General features: G+C 48.9%; 1 long non-coding RNA gene and 1 other non-coding gene across 4 annotated transcripts in view; both read left to right on the forward strand.

Moving 5' to 3' along the window:
• The first annotated feature begins 11,923 nt into the window (after positions 1–11,923).
• On the forward strand, positions 11,924–11,996 carry TRNAM-CAU (transfer RNA methionine (anticodon CAU)). The gene has a single exon. It is a non-coding gene; the product is annotated as a tRNA-Met (tRNA).
• A 1,135-nt stretch (positions 11,997–13,131) lies between these two features.
• LOC109568534 (uncharacterized) overlaps positions 13,132–19,982 on the forward strand; it is a 53,445-nt gene continuing 46,594 nt past the window's right edge. For all 3 annotated transcript variants that reach the window (XR_011570560.1, XR_011570561.1, XR_002182263.2), the window contains exon 1: positions 13,132–13,410. This is a non-coding gene — a long non-coding RNA (uncharacterized lncRNA). The remainder of the gene's footprint in view (positions 13,411–19,982) is intronic.

Consider the following 19,982-nt stretch of genomic DNA (forward strand, 5'->3'; position numbering starts at 1 on the left):
ACTCCTCAAGTTCCCCGACCTCCCCATCCCCTGGAAAAGCCTTTTCTCCCATCGCTCTTCCCTTCTTGTGTTTGCCATGGTGGTGCTTGAGCAGAACCACCAGAGAGGTACCAGTCCTGGGCTGTTGGAAGTGTCTGCTTGGAATACTGTCTTGAGAATCTTCAGTCATGTCAGACCCATGGAGCAATGGGATTGTTCGTTCTCAGTGCTGGAGGGGCAGGTGGCCACAGGTATGTTTAAAGTAGATGAACCGCTACTTTAAAGGGGGAAGCCACATTTTCTTTTCAGATCAGGGCATCATCAATTCCATGTCAATGGACTGCAAAACCTAGAGTCCTGGTGTTACCGAATCAGGTCTCGCTGCTCGACACTCAAAAGTCAGTACTCCACATAGAGACAAACGTTGGTAAAAAGGAAAAGTTGCCTTTAATCAGAATTCTGGCAATTTCGGGAGATGGTGGATGCAGTATCCCCCTAAAACCTCCTGAGAGTCTGCTCAGCCATGAGATTTTTAAAAAGAAAAAGGGAAGTAGCCTCAGTTACTCTTTGAGGTAAGGACTCAGGGTCATCACTGTCCCCCACTGCATACAGGCTTGTTGACCTCTTGTGATCCTTCTTAAGATGCAATCATATTCACACAGCTTGTTCATGAGATGACTGAAGGGGAAGTTAGGGAAGAAATCTGATTATCTGTTAATTACTTATTCTTATTTAATTTCTACTTCTTTGATCTATGGAAAGAACCAACAGATTAGGCAAGGTATTCTGTGATCAAAAGATCTGAAAGGTGCGCTAGGGCCAGAAGATGAGTAGAGCACAGAGGTGCCTCTTTAAGATTAATGACAAGACAAAGGGGTACCTCCTGCAGAGAGCTCTTTCCTGCCAAAAGCTATTTATGCGACTGTCTTTGAATGGGTTCTTTCAGAAACAGACTCTGAGGCTAGGATTCCAGTACAAGTGATCCCAAGAAGCAGAGGGGGCAGAGGAGTGAGACAGAAAGGGGAGGGGAGCTGCTGCAGGTCACCATCATGGCCATCTTCCCAGGTGGCGCTTGTGACAAAGAACCCACCTGTCAGTGCTGGGATCGTAGGAGACGTGGTTTGATCCCAGGTTGGGGAGATGCCCTGGACGAGGGCATGGAAGCGCGCTGCAGTACTCTTGCCTGGAGAATCCTCATGGACAAAGGAGCCTGGCGGGCTACAGTCCATGGGGTCACAAAGAGTCGACTGAGCACACACGTGGGAACAACTGGGCTCCACACCCTCGCCCTTCCTTCAGATCCTGCTCGTGCAGGTGGACTTCACCTTTTGCCCACGTTCTCCTCGAACCTCCCCTCCTCCCCCATCTCCTCTGGGTCCTCAGCCTGTTCTCCAGTCTATGTCACCAAGTCCAGTCCCCAGGCCGATGAGGGGATGATAACCCATGGGATTTGAGCTGATTGACTGCGAGGCTCAGAAGCTCTCGATTACCTGGCCCCTTGAGTACCAAGTACTGAGTCCTGAGCCTGGTGTTGGAGACCCTGCATGTCTGTGATGTGTGCGGACATCTTCCACTTGGCTGTTGTCGAGTCCTCCCTGCACACTGGCTGTCTGTGCTAAGGGACACTCAGAGGATCAGGCCTCACTTCACAGATGTGAAACGCAAGGTTCAGAGAAGTGGAGTAACTTGCCCAGCTAGTGAGTCCCTGGCATGGTCCCTCCAAAGCCCATGTGCTTTCTGCCAAGCTTCACCCTCCCTTCCCTTCCCCTGCCCTTTTCCATTGCTTCTGCTGCTAAGTCGCTTCAGTCGTGCCCAACTCTGTGCGACCCCATGGACTGCAGCCCACCAGGCTCCCCCGTCCCTGGGATTCTCCAGGCAAGAGTACTGGAGTGGGGCGCCATTGCCTTCTCCACCCTTTTCCACTAGAACAATCCAAATCTTCTTTTCAGTTCCAGAAAGTGTGTAAGGGAGAAAGCCAGGGACTTCCCTGCCGGTCCAATGATTAAGACTTCACCTTCCAATGCAGGGGGTGTGGGTTCGATCCCTGGTCTGGGCGCTAAGATCCCACCTGCCTCATGGCCAAAAAAACAAAACATAAAACTGAAGCAATATTGTGACAAATTCAATAAAGACTTTAAAAATGATCCACCTGAAAGAAGTCTTAAAAAAAAAATAGCGCTAAGGCTGAGGAACCCTGGTCTAGGTCCCTCACCCATGTGGGAGATCCAGTCCCCGGCCTTTGCTCAGCCTGCCCCCTCAGCGGGAAGTCCTTGCTTCCACCATCATGGTTGATTCAAATCCTTCTCAGAGTTCAAGGTCTTCCTGAGTCCCATCCATGGGAGGGAGCCTTTGCTGACAGTTCTTAACTGCTTCTCCTCTGAGCCGGCAGGGTGCTTCTAGAACTTGCCTCAGTCAGTCTTGTCTAATGATAGGTACACTGCTTCATCCTCCCATGATGCTTAATTCCTTGAGTGGTGCAAAAGCAAAAAGCTTCCATGCCTTGGGAATCAGGCCCAGCTGGGTTCAGACTGTGCCTGTGACCGTATGTGAGCCTGGGGAGGTAACTTAGAGGGCCCCCTGGACTTGACTTTTCTGTCCATATAGTCACAGAACACTCAGGGAACGTGGCCTAAGTACTAGGTGCTATTCTACGTGCTCTGCGTGTGTTAACTCATTCGGTCGTCACAGCAGCCCTGTGAGTAAGTGCTGTGACCATTTCTGTTTCATGGATGAAGGAAACTGAAGCACAGAAGTTACCTGACTAACAGGGTCATCTGACTGGGAGGCGGCAGTGCCAGGAGCCACAGGTGGGTGGTCCGGTCCCCGTGGCAAGCACAGCACCCTCTGAAGCACAGCACCCTCTGCCTCTTTCACGGGATGAACCTCAAAAGGTGTGAGATCTAAGAGAGAAGGCCTGTGTGATATGAGTGGTCCAGCCTTGCCCAGTTTCTGCTCCATTCTCCAGCCTAAGACAGGGCCCGTCTATTCTCTAGGATGTGGTTGATATTATATGACATACTGCATCCTGCCGCAGCCCTGCAATGTGTTTGTAAAACTGAGGCGTTGGGTGGTTGTTCGTCACTCAGTCGTGTCCGACTCTTTGCAACCCCGTGGACAGTAGCCCGCCAGGTTCCTCTATCCATGGGATTTTCCAGGCAAGGATATCGGAGTGGGTTACTATTTCCTCTTAGGAAGGTCAAGGAAATTCCTCAAGTGCCCAAAGGCAAAGCCTGGATTGGGTTTATCTCCGAAGACCTTACTTCTACCGGCACCCAAATTCTGGTAACTGTGGGTGTAAATGAAAATCTCCTTCTTCCTACTGTGAGCAATTTGAGGAGGGGGATGGGGGACAGGCAAGACATGACTTAGCTTCCTGGCTCCCCAGCACCTCTCCCACTTTGGGGCTGGCACAGAGTAGGCATTTAATCAATGCTTGTTGGGTGAATAAACGGCTCAGAGCTCCCAGGGCAGAGGCCAGCTTACACAGGCAGAAGCTACTCAAGCAGGAATCCAGAGCTTTCTGTGGGGTGGCCCAGGGGCTGAGGGCCTGCGCTCTGGGCCCAGGAACCTGGAGGGACAGGGTGTCTGTTTGACTCGAGGGGCAGCCGCCACCCTCCCTCTGCTACCTCCCTGTCAAGGCCTGCATCAGCATGAAATTTATACAGTCTCATTACCCAGTGACCCAAGAAGTGCAATTAAGTTGAAAATTGGTTGGCATAATTAATTAGACGGGTAAATAGCTCCCTGTCAACACCAATCAATCCATGCTGCATATCATCAGCTCAGCCCAGGCAGGCAAGGGGCTCGAGCAGCTGCTGCTTCTGTGGCAGGCCAGGGCCTAGGGTGGGAGCGGAAATGGGACATGGTGTCCAGACAGTTCCCCTAAACCCCACCCCTCTCCAGGTCCTTCCACCACTGCTTTTCACGAGATCAGCCTCCCAACAGCCTCCCGTCAGTCTCCCATCCTTGGTGCCCAGCAAAGCCACGACTTAATTCCCAGGGGCCCACAGTTCATGGGGTCACAAAGAGTTGGACACGAGTTAGAGACTGAACAGCAGCAACATGGCAGCAAAGCCCTTCATTCCCTCCCATTTCCTACTTTTGAGTTCCCGATCCCTTGCCCAAGAATTCGGACATGCATAAGAACCACAAGAGCTCCCATTGTTTTTTGGCTAATAAATTTGCAGAAGCTTTTTAAAAAATTAAGGTATAACTTAGATGCAATAAAATGTACCCTTGTTACTACACAGCTTTATGAGTTTTGAGGAATGTGTAGAGTGGTTTGGACTTCCCTCGTGGCTCAGTGGTAAAGAATCTGCCTGCCAATGCAGGAGACCTCGGAGAAGGCAATGGCACCCCACTCCAGTACTCTTGCCTGGAAAATCCCAGGGACGGGGGAGCCTGGTAGGCTGCCGTCTATGGGGTAGCACAGAGTTGGACACGACTGAAGTGACTTAGCAGCAGCAGCAGCAGGAGACCTGGGTTTGATCTCTGGTCAAAGGAAATGGTCGGGAAGATCCCCTGGAGAAGAAAATGGTAACCTACTCCAGTATTCTTGCTGAGAGAATCTCACGGACAGAGAAGCCTGGTGGACCACAGTCCTTGGAGTTGCAGAGGAATGAGACACAACTTGGCAACTAAACAACAACATACAGTTGTGTAAGTGTAACCAAGCAGGACCCTATGTGGCCTTCCTGAGACAGACCTCCCCATGTCCTCCACCCGCCTCTTGTTTACAGAAAATCTGTAGCTTCCTAGGCCTTCCTCAAGTTCCAGAGAATAAATTTAACCTGAAAAGTGATAAAAAGCAAAGCAAAGGAAAACAGTGAAGCAAGACAAAATCATAGTTTAGCCACTGAATAAAGTCAAGGACATTTAATGCCTCCTCAAGGGCTATAGATAATATTATGAGCCATGTCCTTGGAGCCATTTAGCAGATACTGAAACCCCCATCAGGTAGAAGAGTTAATTGTATGATGCCCACACGCACGTAGACCCCAGACCAGCTGGAACCAGAAAGTTGATGATGTTGACTCCAGATTACCTCACCACCAACCAATCAGAAAAATGTCCACAAGCTGATCACCCACCCCACAACCCCTCTCCCCTATTCTGTTTTTTTTAAACCTTTTCCTGAAAGTCACCGGGGAGTTTGGCTCTTACAACCACTAGCTGCCTGGGCTCCTTACTTGGGGCCCTGCAATAAAAGCTGCACTCTCAGAAAATGCCCCCTTGTAACCAGACTTTCACCCTTTGGCCATCAGATTGTCACCTAAATTAGTCGAAGTCTCTAAGCTTTAAATTATGAGCCAGATACCATAATTTTGCCACAATGTGGTTTACAATTTCAGGCACAAATACTATGTTTGAAATACAGGTGCAGGAAGAGATGTTAGAGATATGATTTGAAAGGGTTAAAGTGTAAGAACCCTGGATGCCTGACTACTTTGGGTCAGACTCATGACACCCATTAGCACTGTGATGAAGTGGCCCCAGGCTCTGCACCCCGACATAGCTGGGGGTGCCAAGACATACACCATGACCTCTGCCATTGCCATCCATTACACCTGTTGGAACTGTGGGCAAAACCACTGCCCTGTTCCAGGGCTGAACCTGGAAGGGGTAGGCTTAGCTCCTTGTGGCCCCGGGGCTGCTGGGACCACGTCTGCCACCACACCTCACCTGTCAGAATGCGGAGTGGAGGGCCCTGCGAGGTGAATGCTGTAACCCTCTCCTCTGGCTAGGGGACCTTGCTGGCCTCCCCACCCTGGATGTGCAGCATGGGAGATGGCTCTTAGTGCGTTTCCAGCCAGGTCATGGAAAGGCCTGCTCGGTTCCTGAAATCAGAACCTGCACATCTTTGGAACTAGGTCGGACTAAAATTTGGAGATCTAGAAATGAATCCACTGCGGCGTCTGCCCTCAAGGAAAGAGAAGCCAGTACAGTAGAATGTGAGAAGCCTTTTATGTCATCATCAAATGCTCAAGGGCCTATTCTGGGCTCAGCACAGCTTAGAGCATGACCTGCTCTATGGCCTTGACTACAGTCCAGTGGGAAAGACAGCAAAGGAGAGTCATGACATTGAACTGGGATGAATGTTAAGGTCTTGGGAGCAACAGAATACAGAGCAGGGAGGCTGACCTAGCCTGAGGTCAGGAAGCCTTTCTGAGGTCACCACAGGTTGGTGGAATTAGCTGGGGGAGGTGGGAGGGAATGTGTGCCCTGGGGGTACAGAGCTGAGTGTGTGCTGGGGGTGGGGGGGTGGTGGTGGGAAGACTTGAGTTCCAAAGGTCAGACCTGCGAGGGGTGGGGTGGGAGGGATGGGCGAAGGGACAAGAGGACTTCTGTCTTCATCTCTCGGACAGTGGGATCCACAGAAGCTGTTAAGCGGGATACAGAGAAAACTGCTGCCACTGGCCTCAGTGTGGAGAGAACAGAGGCCCTCAGGGAACACCCAGCTGTCAGGGGTGAGGCCGCCCTCCTCCTGGCTGCTGTGTCAGCGTGGCTCAGAGCAACGACTCTCAGATGCTTCCAGCAACAGGCTGACTCACACAGCGCTGTCCACTCGTTCAGTTAAAGCTGGAGCTGGAAGGGCCATGGCCCTGTGCTGCCCGGACCAGATGACAGAGACGAGCTGGCTGCTCCCTGCAGGGCGTGTCTGAGGAAAACTTCCTCCTCCGGCCCTGCACTCAGCCTCTCTCAGCCTCCCTGGACTTGCCCAGCTAGCTGCGCCCTGGCTTCTGGCTTATCACAGCCAGAATAACCAGATGAGACCCGTGGGCCCGCAGCCAGGTCCTGCCACGTCACGGAGCCCTGGCTGGGAAGGGGCCAGGCCTGGGAAATCTCTGCCTCCTCCCAGAGCACCTCCACCCCAAACCGGTCCCTTCTCTCAAGCCTCCTTCCCTCCCCAATAATCCTTCTCCTCACTCAGCCTCTTGTTGTGCAGTCATTCAGTCGAGTCTGACTCCTTGCAACCCTTTGGACTGTAACCCACCAGGCTCCTCTGTCCATGGAATTCTCCAGGCAAGAATACTGGAGTGGTCTGCCAGTTCCTCCTCCAGGGGATTTTCCTGACCCAGGGATCAATCCCACATCTCTTATGTCTCCCGCACTGGCAGGGGGGTTCTTTACAACTAGCTCCATGTGGGAAGTCCCAAATTGTATGGTAGATGAATTATATTTCATTAAAGCTATTTAAAAAGAAAACTACATCATTTAAGTCCTTAAGTTTTGGAGAGTTTGTTAAGCAGCACTAGCGTAGCAATAGCTGACTGATACACTATGTATGAGTGTGATTTATAATGAGCATGGGGTATTTATGTAATGAAAATTATGCAAAATCAGAATTTACTGGGTTCCCCACAAACAGGCCCCTCTTTCCTGTTTTCCTGCCCAGTGATGGCAGCAGGACATTTCTGGGCATGGCTTCTCTGAATCTGGAGTGACACTTCACTTCTCTGTTCTTGGAAGTAAACCAGAGACAAGTCCTGGAAGATCCTGCGGGCTGTGTCTCCACTCGGCTCCCTCCCTGAGGTCTCTGCAGCCGTTTCCTGGAGGTGTTTTTATTTCCCCATGCCTGGATTGTCTCCTGGCTTTCCAGGTGGTTTCCCTGCCCGGGTCTATCCAGGTCATAGGGAAAGAATAATTTGCAACATGTTTCCAGTCAGTTATTCTGCTTAGCCAGACCTGAACCTGCCTCTCAGCACACACATACACAAATACCTGTAAAATAGGTTTAAACAGCCTCTGCTGCCTGTCAGATCAAATCTAAGCCTCATCAACTGTCACCTGGACGCGTACCCCAGGAGTACGATGTTATGATGTTCAAAAATTAATCATCTGGGGAAAGAGCTGCTGTCAATGGTCAGGCTAAGGCTTCCTTCCTGCCTCTCCTCCACATCTGGTCTTCACCTCCAGGATTTTATTGGACATGAAAAAACTCCAGGGCTGCAAATAAAGGGAATGTTTGATTCAAAACATGGGTTTAGAAGTGGAATACGTGGACTCTAGTGACTAATTACTTCAGCTTCTGAATCAAAATTTGAGAGGACATACATAACCAAGACAATAGATAGAGGAGAGGTGATTTTTCAGAATATAACTTGAAACTGTTTAAGGAATTGAATTTTAGTGTTAACACAAAAGTCTTCCCATCGTTTTTCATGTCTTCACGTTAACAGTGTCTCAACATTTATACCCGTAAATATAAAAAATAGGAACAGAATTAATGCTCATTTTCTCATTCTAGAAAAAGGAAACAGCCATCCACACAAACATGAATTAAATGGGATTTAAAAGCTGTATCCATCTCATGGATATTTGTTTCAGATTTTCCATTTTTCCATTTAATACTTATTCTTTAAATCCATAATATATTTATGATTTTTGATTGTGTAGTAATAATGATGATGTCAATTAAGAAAAAAATATGACACAGAGACTTATATCCATAAAGGAAACAAAATTTTCAATGTATGTACTTATTTTTGTTAAGAGGCATGTTAAGGTTCTCAGTAACAGACATTCTAACATAAACTGTGTATTATATGAAAATACCATTCCAGGGGTAGGACTAGAATGGAAATATGAGTTCTGGGGTGAAAATAAATCTAAGTTCAGTTCAGTTGTGTCCGACTCTTTGCGACCCCATGGACTGCAGCATGCCAGGCTTCTCTGTCTGTCACCAACTCCTAGAGCTTGCTCAAACTCATGTCCATCAAGTTGGAGATGCCACTTAACCATCTTATCTTGTGTCATCCCCCTCTCCTCCTGCCTTCAATCTTTCCCAGCATCAGGGGCTTTTCCAGTGAATCAGTTCTTCACATAGGTGGCCAAAGTATTGGAGCTTTAGCTTCAGCATCAGTCCAATATTCCAATGAATATTCAGGATTATTTCCTTTAGGATTGACTGGTTTGATCTTGAAGTCCAAGGGACTCTCAAGAATATTCTCCAACACCACAGTTCAAAAACATCAATTCTTTGGTGCTTAGCTTTCTTTATAGTCCAACTCTCACATCCATAAAAGACTACTGGAAAAACCACAGTTTTGACTACTGGAATAAATGTAAACAACAAATATTAAAGAAGAGCTTATTCACATGTATTTAAAATAGATTGTGGTTTGTATGGGATCCCTAAGGTATTTCAATTTCATTGGACCCCTGTTTAAAAAAAAAAAATCTGACACGCAGTAACATTTTTAGAAAATCAGCATATACTATTTAGTGGAAGTTACACCCTTTGAAACTGAATTTACAACGACAAAGTTTAGATATCAATTTAGCATTAATGGAGGAAGTATGTGGATGCTTTTCAAGATTATTTTAGGAGGTGCACGTGAGGAAACACTTCTGGAAACTGCTGCTTTGGGCGGGGGAAGCGCTGGTGAGAGCTGTGAGGTAGAATTCTGCCTCCCTTAGCTACAAGCTGCAGGTCCGAGTGACCTCCTTGTGAGTTTGCGCATCAGTACGCGTAGGGCAACAACTATACGGAGCCCTCCAGGTTGTTCCCAGAGTTAAAGAGCCGCCCACGGGAAAGCGTCTAGCCGAGAGGAGGGAACCTCAACTCCGCCGAGTTTAGTTGGGGGAGAAAGAAGCGATCCTTGGAGGAAATGGGGATCAGGTTGCTCAGAGTAGGTGACCATTGACCTGGCTGAAGAAGGGCGAGGAGGAGATGTCTGCACAGAAAAAGGGCCTGGTGAGGGGAAAACCGTGTCAGGCGGAGGGAACAGTCCTAGTAAAGCCCTCGAGGTGGGAAGGGCTTGCTTCGAGAGCCCCGGACCCCACCCCCGGGTCCCTGCCTCCCCAAGCCTGGGGGTCGCCGCCTGCTGGCGACCCTGACGGGCATGTTAATACCGAACTTTGAGTCCTTTCTGTCGGACTCAGTCAGGGCGCAGCAAGTCGTCGGGTCCCCCCCACCGCCTGCAGTGGGTTCTTGTCTGCAGAAGTTTGGGCAGATAGCAAGCGTCCTTGAGGCAGTAAGGGGGTCAGTCCGCACTCTTCGGGTCTGGAGATCTGGGTGAAACCGCCGTGACACCTCCAGTGTGCAGTTCTCGGGAGGTCCCTGGATTCCTAGGGGGGGGGTGTGTGTGTGTGTGTGTGTGTGTGTGTGTGTGTGTGTGTGTGTGTGTGTGTGTGTGTGTGTGTGTGTGTGTGTGTGTGTGTGTGTGTGTGTGTGTGTGTGTGTTGGGGGCGGGGTCTCTCGTTTGGCCTTCTGCCTGGATTCCTAGGGGGTGTGTGTGTGTGTGTGTGTGTGTGTGTGTGTGTTGGGGGCGGGGTCTCTCGTTTGGCCTTCTGCCTGGCCCTCTGTTCTCCTCCAAACCCAGGGCGAGCACCCTCCGCTCTGTCGGGTTCTGGCGGGGGGCGGGGGGGGGGCGAGGAGAGCTTCCCCCAGGATTGGGAGATTGTGGGTTTCCCACTGGGGACCGTGATGTGGGGAAAGCATCCCCAGGACTGGGTATCCAAGTTACAAGGTATCCAAGTTACATCCAGCCCACGAGGTCTGGGATCCAGACAACCTACTCCATGCACGACTTCCCCTGTGGAGACAAGATAAGGCTCTAAGAAGCCCACCCTTCGTGGCGCTGACCACACTCCCAGGGGTGGCTTCTTCAAACGTAGCGAGATCCATCCCCCGCCCCGCACCCCTTACGCCCACCCCCCACCCCTGCCCAGCCCTCCGCCACCAGTGTTCTCTTCCCCAACTCCCGGGAATTCTGATGCCTACTCTTAATATTATTTTTTGCCACCTCCTTACACTCATGTTACCAGTTTCCCCCTTAACATTCCCCAGTTCTGGGCGATTTAAAAATTCCTCTCCAACACTTCATAATGAAAACATTTCAGATAAACAGAAGCATTGAAAGAATTTTTATCCAGTGAATATTCATATACCCATCACCCAGATCTAGGTTAACAGCTTACGACTCTTGCAGCCTCTCGCTTTCTCCACCTCTGTCCTTAGGCTCGTCGGTCCATCAGATGGTCTTATCTTTTGAAACACTTCAAACTTGGAATCTTCAGTAATCACTCCTGCAAAGCCCTTCTGTTAGCCTGTCGTTGGCTGCAGTTCAGTCTTAGAATACATTTTTAAATGTAAAATTTACACACAGGGAAATATACAGATCTGAAGTGTGCTTCCCTCTGGATGATTTTGGACACTACATGGAAGAGTTTTTTATTTTAATATTTATTTTAATGTGTATTAGGAGAAAAATAAGCCCCGGTTTTCCGTTTATAACAGGGACAGAAAGCGGCCTTTAACAATGAATGTATTTAAATAAGCTGATAATTAACATAAAGGGCTCGGGGTAAAGGAGAGGAGAGGGCTTCCAAGATGCCGAGGCTGCGGCTCGAGGTATCGTTTCCAGTGCTGTGGGCGCTTCTAAGAAGGGTGGTTTCAGCCGCCGAGCTCCGAGCAGCGGCGGAAACTTGGGGCGTCAAAAGGGGCTGGGCACCAGGCTAGATCGAGGGTTTGTGGTGAGGCCGGAATAGTGTACGTGTGTTGTATGTTTTCAAATCATTATGCTTGTGGGCCCCCACTCCAACTGATTGAGGCTGGGGATATCTCTGTGATCATAGCACGCAGCACCGGGCCAGGAACACCAAGAAGTGTTTCGCGAGATTACGACTGTGCAAACGCTTTGTAAGCACTCTACAAAAATAAGACTTTACAAGAGTAGGAAGAATCTCGCGGCCCAGGGTCTCCCCTACTCAGCGCCGGGGGTCCAATAAGCCGCAGTGTTTGTTGATTGATAACCAGACCATCAGGCGGAAGAAGACCAGAGAGGCGTGGATGGTTCAAGTAAGGCGAGCGCCCCGGCGGGAACTTCGGTATCCTGGGTCAGAAACTCTGCGGAGAAAAGTGAAGCTGTGATTTTCTGAGCATGCGCACTGGGCCGCCGCAACAGCCTCATTATCCTGCTCCCGGAAGCTACTCGTAGGTGCCTCGTTAGCGCAGTAGGTAGCGCGTCAGTCTCATAATCTGAAGGTCGTGAGTTCGATCCTCACACGGGGCACAATACTTTTGCTCGCTCCGGCTTTTTTCACTCCTGCTAGAAAGATGGGTTTTGCTTGAGTAGACCCGCAAGCCCCGGACGTCCGTGCCACCGGCGTGCTGGCTCCGCCTCCCCGAAGTACCGAGTGCTGCGCTGCGGGCTCCAGCGTCCTGGGCCCGGGTGGAGGACTGGAAGGGAGGCCAGGGCATGAAGATAAAAGGTTGGGGGGCGGGTGTCCACGTGAGGCAGACTAGCGCACCGTGGGCTGGGTACCGGATGAGCCCCTCGGATAGACACCCACTCTCACCTCTAGCGCTACGAGTCCGGTTACCCAGGAGGTGCAGTCACCCCGCCATCCCGCCCTCCACCAGGGATCCTGCCCTGGCCCCTGAGCCCTGTTGGCGGCGGGGATGTGTACAGCCCAGGGTGAGGGAGCCCTGGGGTGCTCGCTATCCCGGAGGGCGCTGCGGACGCCGCTGGGTGCAAAGCCCCCTAATGGAGGCCTCTGGGGGAGTAGCTGGAACCCAAGGTTTCCCGGCGAGGATCCTGGTTATTGACACTTGGCCTTGAGGAAGGGTGGGTCTAGGAGGCTGTGGGGAAGGGGGTGGCACTGTGTCGAGAGACCAGGCCGCGCACGGGCGCTGAGCACCACGTGAGCAGGTCGGGCTGCAGAGCTAAGTGGCCGGCTGTGATGGGGTCTGGGAGAGGGCGGTGTTAGGGACTGGGCATAACCTGACAAGGACTGCTGACGCTGCGTTTCCAACAGCTGCTGCGTCCTAATGTTCATCCATGAAGTTTCTGATAATTCAGTCATTCTGAACAGGTCAAATAGCAAATTAAATTAAGATCTGATGTAATAGGGCAGAACCTGTGTACCCTATTGCAAGTTAATCACCTCAAGGATGTTGCCTATAAGCTTAAATTATACACAATGGCCCATCTCTGGGAACCCTGCCTCCCAGGTAATGAGCATTAAGCTGAAATACTTTGGTTAGCTCACAAGAAGTCTCCTGACCAGGCCCACATGTGCAGGAGTGTACGCAGAAGAAATTAGCACAGCCCCTTCTGAAGGCTAACCGGAACCGGAAATGTTTAGCTACACGCCCTCCCCTTTTAGTATAAAAGAAGCCTGAATTCTAGCGCAGGTAAGGTGGATCTTTGGAGTCCACCACCATCTTGGTTTGGTGGCTTTCTGAATGAAGTCGCTGTTCCTTGTCCTAGCAACTCCTCTCTCCATTTATTGGCCTGCCTTACCTTGCCACTCATGGCGAGCTGACGGTTGGGGGATTTGGGGGTAAGGCCCTAGCAGCTGGCAAGACCACTTGTCCTGAGGCTCTTCCTTCAAAACTCCCCAAAGCCGCACTGGTTGTTCCAGCGCTGGGCAGTTGGAGCAAGGAATCAATATTTGGGAGCAGACAGGCTCCAAACAGTAACCGTAAGTCTCTCTGAGGGCGCGTACAGTTGGGAACTCTATTTCTTCTCCTTTTGGGGCTTTTTCTCTGGAATAAGCCAATTTGTTTTGTCTTTGAGTGGGATACCCTGTTGGAGAGAGGAAAGAGTTGGACTTCTGCCTAATTTGTGAACCAGTTCATTTGTTTCTTTGGATGCTAGCCTTTATGTATGCGGTTTGTGTTTTGCTTGTCTTTAATTCGTTTTTTTTTTTTTTTTTAATTTTGCTGAGTTGGGGTCTTAGTTGGGGCACTCGAGATCTGTAGTAGCTGACCAGGGATCGAACCCCAGGCCCCTGCACTGGGAGCTCAGAGTCTTAGCCATTGGATCACCAGGGCAAGTACCTCTCTTGAATTCTTTAATGTGTTTGTTTGGCAGGGCCAGGTTACAACACTCAGGATCTTTGATCTTGCAGCACGTAGGATCCTTAGTTGTAGCATTCAAACTCTTAGTTGTAACAAGGGGTATCTAGTTCCCTGACCAGGTATTGAACCCAGGCCCCATGCATTGGGAGCATGGAATGTTTTTGATATTTGGACAGACTTTCCAAAGATAAAATTCTAAATGAAGTTCATTTAGCCACTATCTGACTTTGAGGTTTTCCAAAGGATCCCTGGAACTCCTAAAATTATGTGTCTCTCCATCTCAGAGAGAGGAATATTAAACTAGGCTTATTTGGTGTGTTAAATCACATGGGAAGCATTGTTAGATAAGTGGTGGTAAAACTTCTTACTTTGTATTGTATGGGTAAACAATTATTATTTAATAGTATACACATCTTAGAAATTATATGGAACTCCTATAGTTCTGGTGTATACTAGTAAATGATATCAGGCATAATCTTAGTAATTATCTTGCACAGTATGTCACAGCAGTAACCATGTTTCTTTTCAATTGCATTGTAATTTGGTTGATGCCAAAGCAAAACAGCATCCCTTAGGTGAGCAATTGCTATTTATGGGTCTATGGTGGCTTTTGAAGGACTCTATAGCTACTTTGTGAAGAAGCAGGGAAGAATGATGAAATCTTTTATGTGCAAGCATTTGTGCTATTACATCAGGGGAAGTAAGATAAAGGAAGGGAATGAAAAAGAGAGTGAGGATATGTTGCTTCAGACTTTAACTTCTCCAGGTGAGCTAGCTGTCCCAGCCACTCTGGCCATTATGCCAATATATCTACCCCTTCTGGTGACTCAGCGGTAAAGAACCCACCTGCCAGTGCAGGAGCCACGGGTTTGGTCCCTGAGTCAGGAAGATACCCTGGAGAAGAAAGTGGCAACCCACTCTAGTATTCTTGCCTGGAAAATCCCATGGACAGAGGAGCCTGGTGGGCTACAGTCTCTGGGATCACAAAGAGTCGGATATGATTTAATGACTAAACAACAGCAATCCAACCCTTCCATCACCTTCCATGCCTGTCCAGACTCAATTCCTGACCCTAGGGCTCTGGGGCTCAGGACTTCCCCTTTTTCTAGGGATCAATTAGAAAAGCCTGTGTTAGTGTCTGGGGCAGGAACTTGGTCTGGTGTCATCATCTAAGACCCAACAGGGCATCCAATTTGGGCCAAGAGCCGTTCCCTGGGCAGGGCAGTTTCCATTGCCGTTATCTCATATAGGGAGCTAAATACAGATGACTCACCAGCTGTGTTAGTCAGATTTGTTTAGTTGGAAAGATCACGATCCTTCTTTATAGAGAGGATTCTCTATACTTGAAGCTACAGTATGCTTGAAACTAACATGATATTGTAAATCAACTATACTTCACTTTAAAAAACAGAAAAACAAAGAGACTTTGAATCTAGGGATAAGTCTGTGTGTGTTAGTCACTCAGTCATATCTGACTTTGTGCGACCCTGTGGACTGTAGCCCACCAGGCTCCTCTGTCAATGGATAAAAATTGACAGGCAAAAATATTGGAGTAGGTTACCATTCCCTTCCCCAGGGGATCTTCCCAACCCAGGTATTGAACCTACATTGCAGGCAGATTCTTTATCATCTGAGCCACTGGGGAAGTCCAGCAATGAGTTCAGATTTGGAAAATGGGTGACAGGCAAGGCTCTCCATTGTGGTGATGTAATCTAGCAGGACTCCATGGGGCCTTCCTGGGATAGACCTTTCCATGTCCTCTGCTTGCTGCTTTTTTTTTTTTCATTTTGAAAGAATCATTTTCTCTGCTTTCTTCTTATTTGTAGAAAAACTTTAGCTTCCTAGACCTCCCCCAGTTCCAAAGAGTAAATTTAACTGGAGAAGTGAGAAAACGAAGAATTAAAGGAAAACAATCAAGCGAGACAAATCATGGGTCCATTAAACAAATGCACGACCTTTAGCTCCCCATCAGAGGCCATAGATAACAATGAGTCAAAGTTTTTGAGCAGTTTAGCAGATACTGAAAGCCCCAGCAAGTGGAAGAGTTAACTGTATGCTGCCCACAAGCATGTAAACCCCAGACAAGTTGGAACTAGAAGGATGACGTTACTCCTGATTACCTCACCACCAACCAATCAGAAGAATGTCCTGACTGGTAAGAGGGCTGTGGGGTAAGCTGATCATATATCCCACAACCCTCTCCCTCACCCTGTCTTTAAAAACCGTTCCCTGAAAGCTACTGGGGGAGTTTAGGCCTTTAGAACATTAGCTGCCTAGACTCCTTGCCTGGTGCCTTGCAATAAACACTGTACTTTGCTTCGCCACAACCCAGTGTGGATAGATTGACTTTACTGCATGCAGGCGAGTGGTGGACTCAATTTTGGTTCAGTAACAATGACTCAAATCTGGTTTTGGGCCACTGGATGTTAAGATTTCCTGTTAGATATATCAAGCAATATTTAGTAGGCTGCTTATCTATTTCATTCTTGGGGAAAACAATCTTTGATAGCCAAGAATCACTTAATACTTCTCTGCTGCCTGCAGCTATAAATGGTGATCTTGGTGGCTCGGACAGCAAAAAATCTGTCTGCCATGTGGGAGACCCGGGTTTGATCCTTGGGTTGGGAAGATGCCCTGGAAAAGGGAATGGCTCCCCACTCCACTATTCTGGCCTGGAGAATTCTATGGACAGAGGAGCCTGGTGGGCTCTAGTCCATGGGGTCCCAAAGAGTTAGACACCACTGAGCGACTAGCACTTGGCAGTTAAGCCACTGTCACTTGGCCTCTGCTCCATGAATCCATCTCATCATCCCCACTGAAATTAGGAAGCATATCAGTAGGCATCTTTTTAAAAAAATTAATGTTATTTTTGACTCGCTGGGTCTTCGTTGCTGTTCATGGGCGTTTTCTAGTTGCAGCTAGTGGGGGCTACTCTTCGTTGCTGTGGGTTCTGGCTTCTTACTGCGGTGGCTTCAATAGTTGTGGTATAGGGCTTAGTTGCCCTGAGGTGTGGTCCAGGGACCTTCCTGGACCAGGGATCAAACCTGTGTCCCTTGCATTGGCAGGTGGATTCTTAACCACAGGACCACTAGCAAAGTCCAAGAGGCATCTCTTGTCACAGAGTTTTCCAAATTTGCAGATACTCCCTTCACTCAGTGTCTTAAGAAGGGAGTGTCTTTAGGGCTGAGCATGAAGCTGGGAAGAGTGAAGTTCGTATGTGATAGATCCACTCCTTTGTTGGTGCCTTTCTATGGCTTCATCTACATCACACAAGGGAAATTCTGGCATCTTCGAGTGGTTAAGGAGGCCAACACTGAAGCCATTATTCTGTCAAGCAACCAAGTAAACTGTAAGAGATACTTTCAATTGCATAAGCGTGCCCGTGATCCGTTCATGGTCTCTGAGCTCCAAATGCACTCTTCAGTGCCCACCCTGCAACCGTGGATGCGACCCTTTATGCGTCTCTTCAGTGTGCACGGTGGTAGGCCGCCAGTAGAGGGCGCTAGAGGACACCGCAGAAGGAGTGGGGTCTCTCTTTCTAGCCCAAGAGGTGCTGCATTCTTTATTCCGGTTTACTGCTTTGTGGTCCGTCGGAGGCTGGAGTATGTGGGGACACCCAGTGGTGCCCTGTCCAGCCGTGTGCCCGGAGCCCACAGTCTCCTAGTGACTTCACAGCCCAGCCTGATGACTGCTTTGCTGTAGTCTTCCTTGGCATGTTCCGTTCTGGTGCCAGAAGCAGCACCCTGGCCTGCCCTTAGCGCCTGGTCTCTAGCCTTGGTTTGTGGGTGCCCCGGGGGGTGGGTCCCCATTGTGCCCAACAGGGGCCCTTGGCCTTCCTTTGTCAATAGAAACTGATGAGGACAGACAACTTCCGGCCAGGTTTTACTGGGGCCCCTGCTGCAGCAGGAGGGAGTGAAAACAGGGTCCCTTGCGTGCTCCCTGAGGTGGGTGGCGAGCTCGTCCCTCTCACGGGGTGAGGGTACGGGCGAGTCCGGGGTCAGGCTGGCTGGAAGGGCGTGTTAGGTGGTTTCCCTGCCCCTCTGGTGGTGCGGTGCTCAGGGGACATGTGCAGTACCCTGCTTTTTCTCCTGACACCCAGTTTTTGCTCTCAGGTCTCAGAAGTGGCAGTTGGGTTTTTCCGGTCTTTTTGTATCTTGTCCATAATTTGTCCCAGCTGTGCATGCGTGCTAAGTTGCTTCAGTCATGTCTGGCTCTTTGCTTTCCTTCCCATACAGTCTGAAAATCCTGAATAAATGTCAAAAAGAATTCACTGAGTCAACAGTATTAAAACTCTTAGGCGTGAACCATTTCCTACATTACCAGAAGTGTAAAGGGATGTTGTGCTGTCACTTCAGTTGTGTCTGACTCTGTGCAACCCTATGGACTGTAGCCCCCCCAGGCTCCTCTGTCTATGGAATTCTCCAGGCAAGAATACTGGTGTGGGTTGGCATGCCCTTCTCCAAGGGATCTTCCCAACCCAGGGATCGAACCCACATTTCTCAGTCTCCTGCATTGGCAGGCGGGTTCTTTACCACTAGCCCCACCTGGGAAACCCCCAAATGTGCTTACACACAGTTATTTTGAGTCCCTTACAGTTTCTTTGTATTCTGTTGATGGAAACGTTTGTCCAGGTGCAAGCAATGCAGCAGAGGGCCCGGGTCCCAGCCTGTCTTAGTGGACTCTCCCCTTTACAACATGACTGTTGCTGGCCAGGCCACACACCAGTGCTCTGACAGCACTCAGGGTCCTGACTCCCCATGAGCTTTCACTCAGCAGCCTCGGAGTGCCTGCACCCCAGAGACTTACTTTCTGCTGCCTGAGTGGGCACGTGGGCCAGCTCTGGCCTGGGCAGCCCACCAGCCCCTTTGCTGTCCAGTGTGTCTGAACCTGAGCCTTGGGGAGGGAGGCTCTTTCTGAGCTTGTCCTTCTTTGGGTACTTTCTCAGCCCTAGGTACCCTTAAATATTTGGCTGCGCTGGCTCTTATTAATAGTTGCCATACTCAGGATCTTCATTACCACATGTGCTTTTAGTTGGGGCATGCAAACTCTTAGTTGTGGCACATGGAATCTAATTCCCCAACCAGGGATCGAACCAGGGCCCCTTGTGTTAGACGCTCAGTCTTAGCCACTGGACTACAGGGAAGTCCCTCCTTTAGCATTTATATAGTATCATAGTTTAATAACTCTAGACTTCTGTTCAAATGATCTGGTTTATCTCCTGATTGAACTTAGCACTGATCTGAGATGAATCATTAAGAATGTTAAGTGTACCCACATTAGTAAGTTAAGTCTTTGCCAGTCCTTGTAGTCATTACCACTGTAACGGTCAAAGTGGAGGCACTGTGGAAAGGCCTTGGCAAATGCTCAAATCTTGCTCAACATCAGAGAATTCAGACCAGAGAGTAGCCATGTGAATGCAATAGATGTGAAAAGGTATTTAACCAAGTCAGTAACGTATTCGTCACCACTGAACCCATACTGGACTCTTTAAGTGGAGTTGATGTGGAGAGGAATTTAGCTGAAGGACTGCATTTCTCCAACCAGAGAGAAATCCTGTGAATGTGATATGAAAAGGCCTTTAGGAACTGCTCTTCTCCAGCTAACTCAGAGGAGTACTGGAGAAAAGCTCTGTGAATGTAGCCAGTGTGGGAAGAATTTTAGCCAAGCTTAATCTTCATTCAATTCCCCAAGAATTTATATTATGAAGGAACTGGGGTCAGGTTGAGGATAGACTGTCAAGAGGCAGGAAGAGATAATCAAAAATTTACTTCATTAAGTGTGATAACCTTTGAAATAACAACCAAACCCACGTGACTGAAGAGACTCAGCCAAGTATCTGAACTCTGCTAAGCCAGTGACTTTATCAAGATTATTATTGGGAGAAACGTAGGCTTAGAGAAAACCGGAAGGAGGAATATAATAAAGAACTTTATGTGACTGAATGTATAACTCACTTTCACTGGATGAACAGAAACTTTTTGAAGAAGGTTAAAATATTATAAAAGAGGACTGTGTAGTTTTCAAAATCAATATGAGTGGATGTAAATTCTAGTAAAAGAGGACTTGAAGTAGAGGTCAGAAACTCAATAACCAGCTAATTCTATTTGGCACAATCACAGTATTTTCGAAGTCGAATGCTGTTGGCGAGCTAGAGATTACTCACCTAAAGTTCCCATCACACCCAAAATATTTT

Source organism: Bos indicus, chromosome 14, assembly GCF_029378745.1.
Source record: "Bos indicus isolate NIAB-ARS_2022 breed Sahiwal x Tharparkar chromosome 14, NIAB-ARS_B.indTharparkar_mat_pri_1.0, whole genome shotgun sequence".
Classification (NCBI taxonomy): domain Eukaryota; kingdom Metazoa; phylum Chordata; class Mammalia; order Artiodactyla; family Bovidae; genus Bos; species Bos indicus.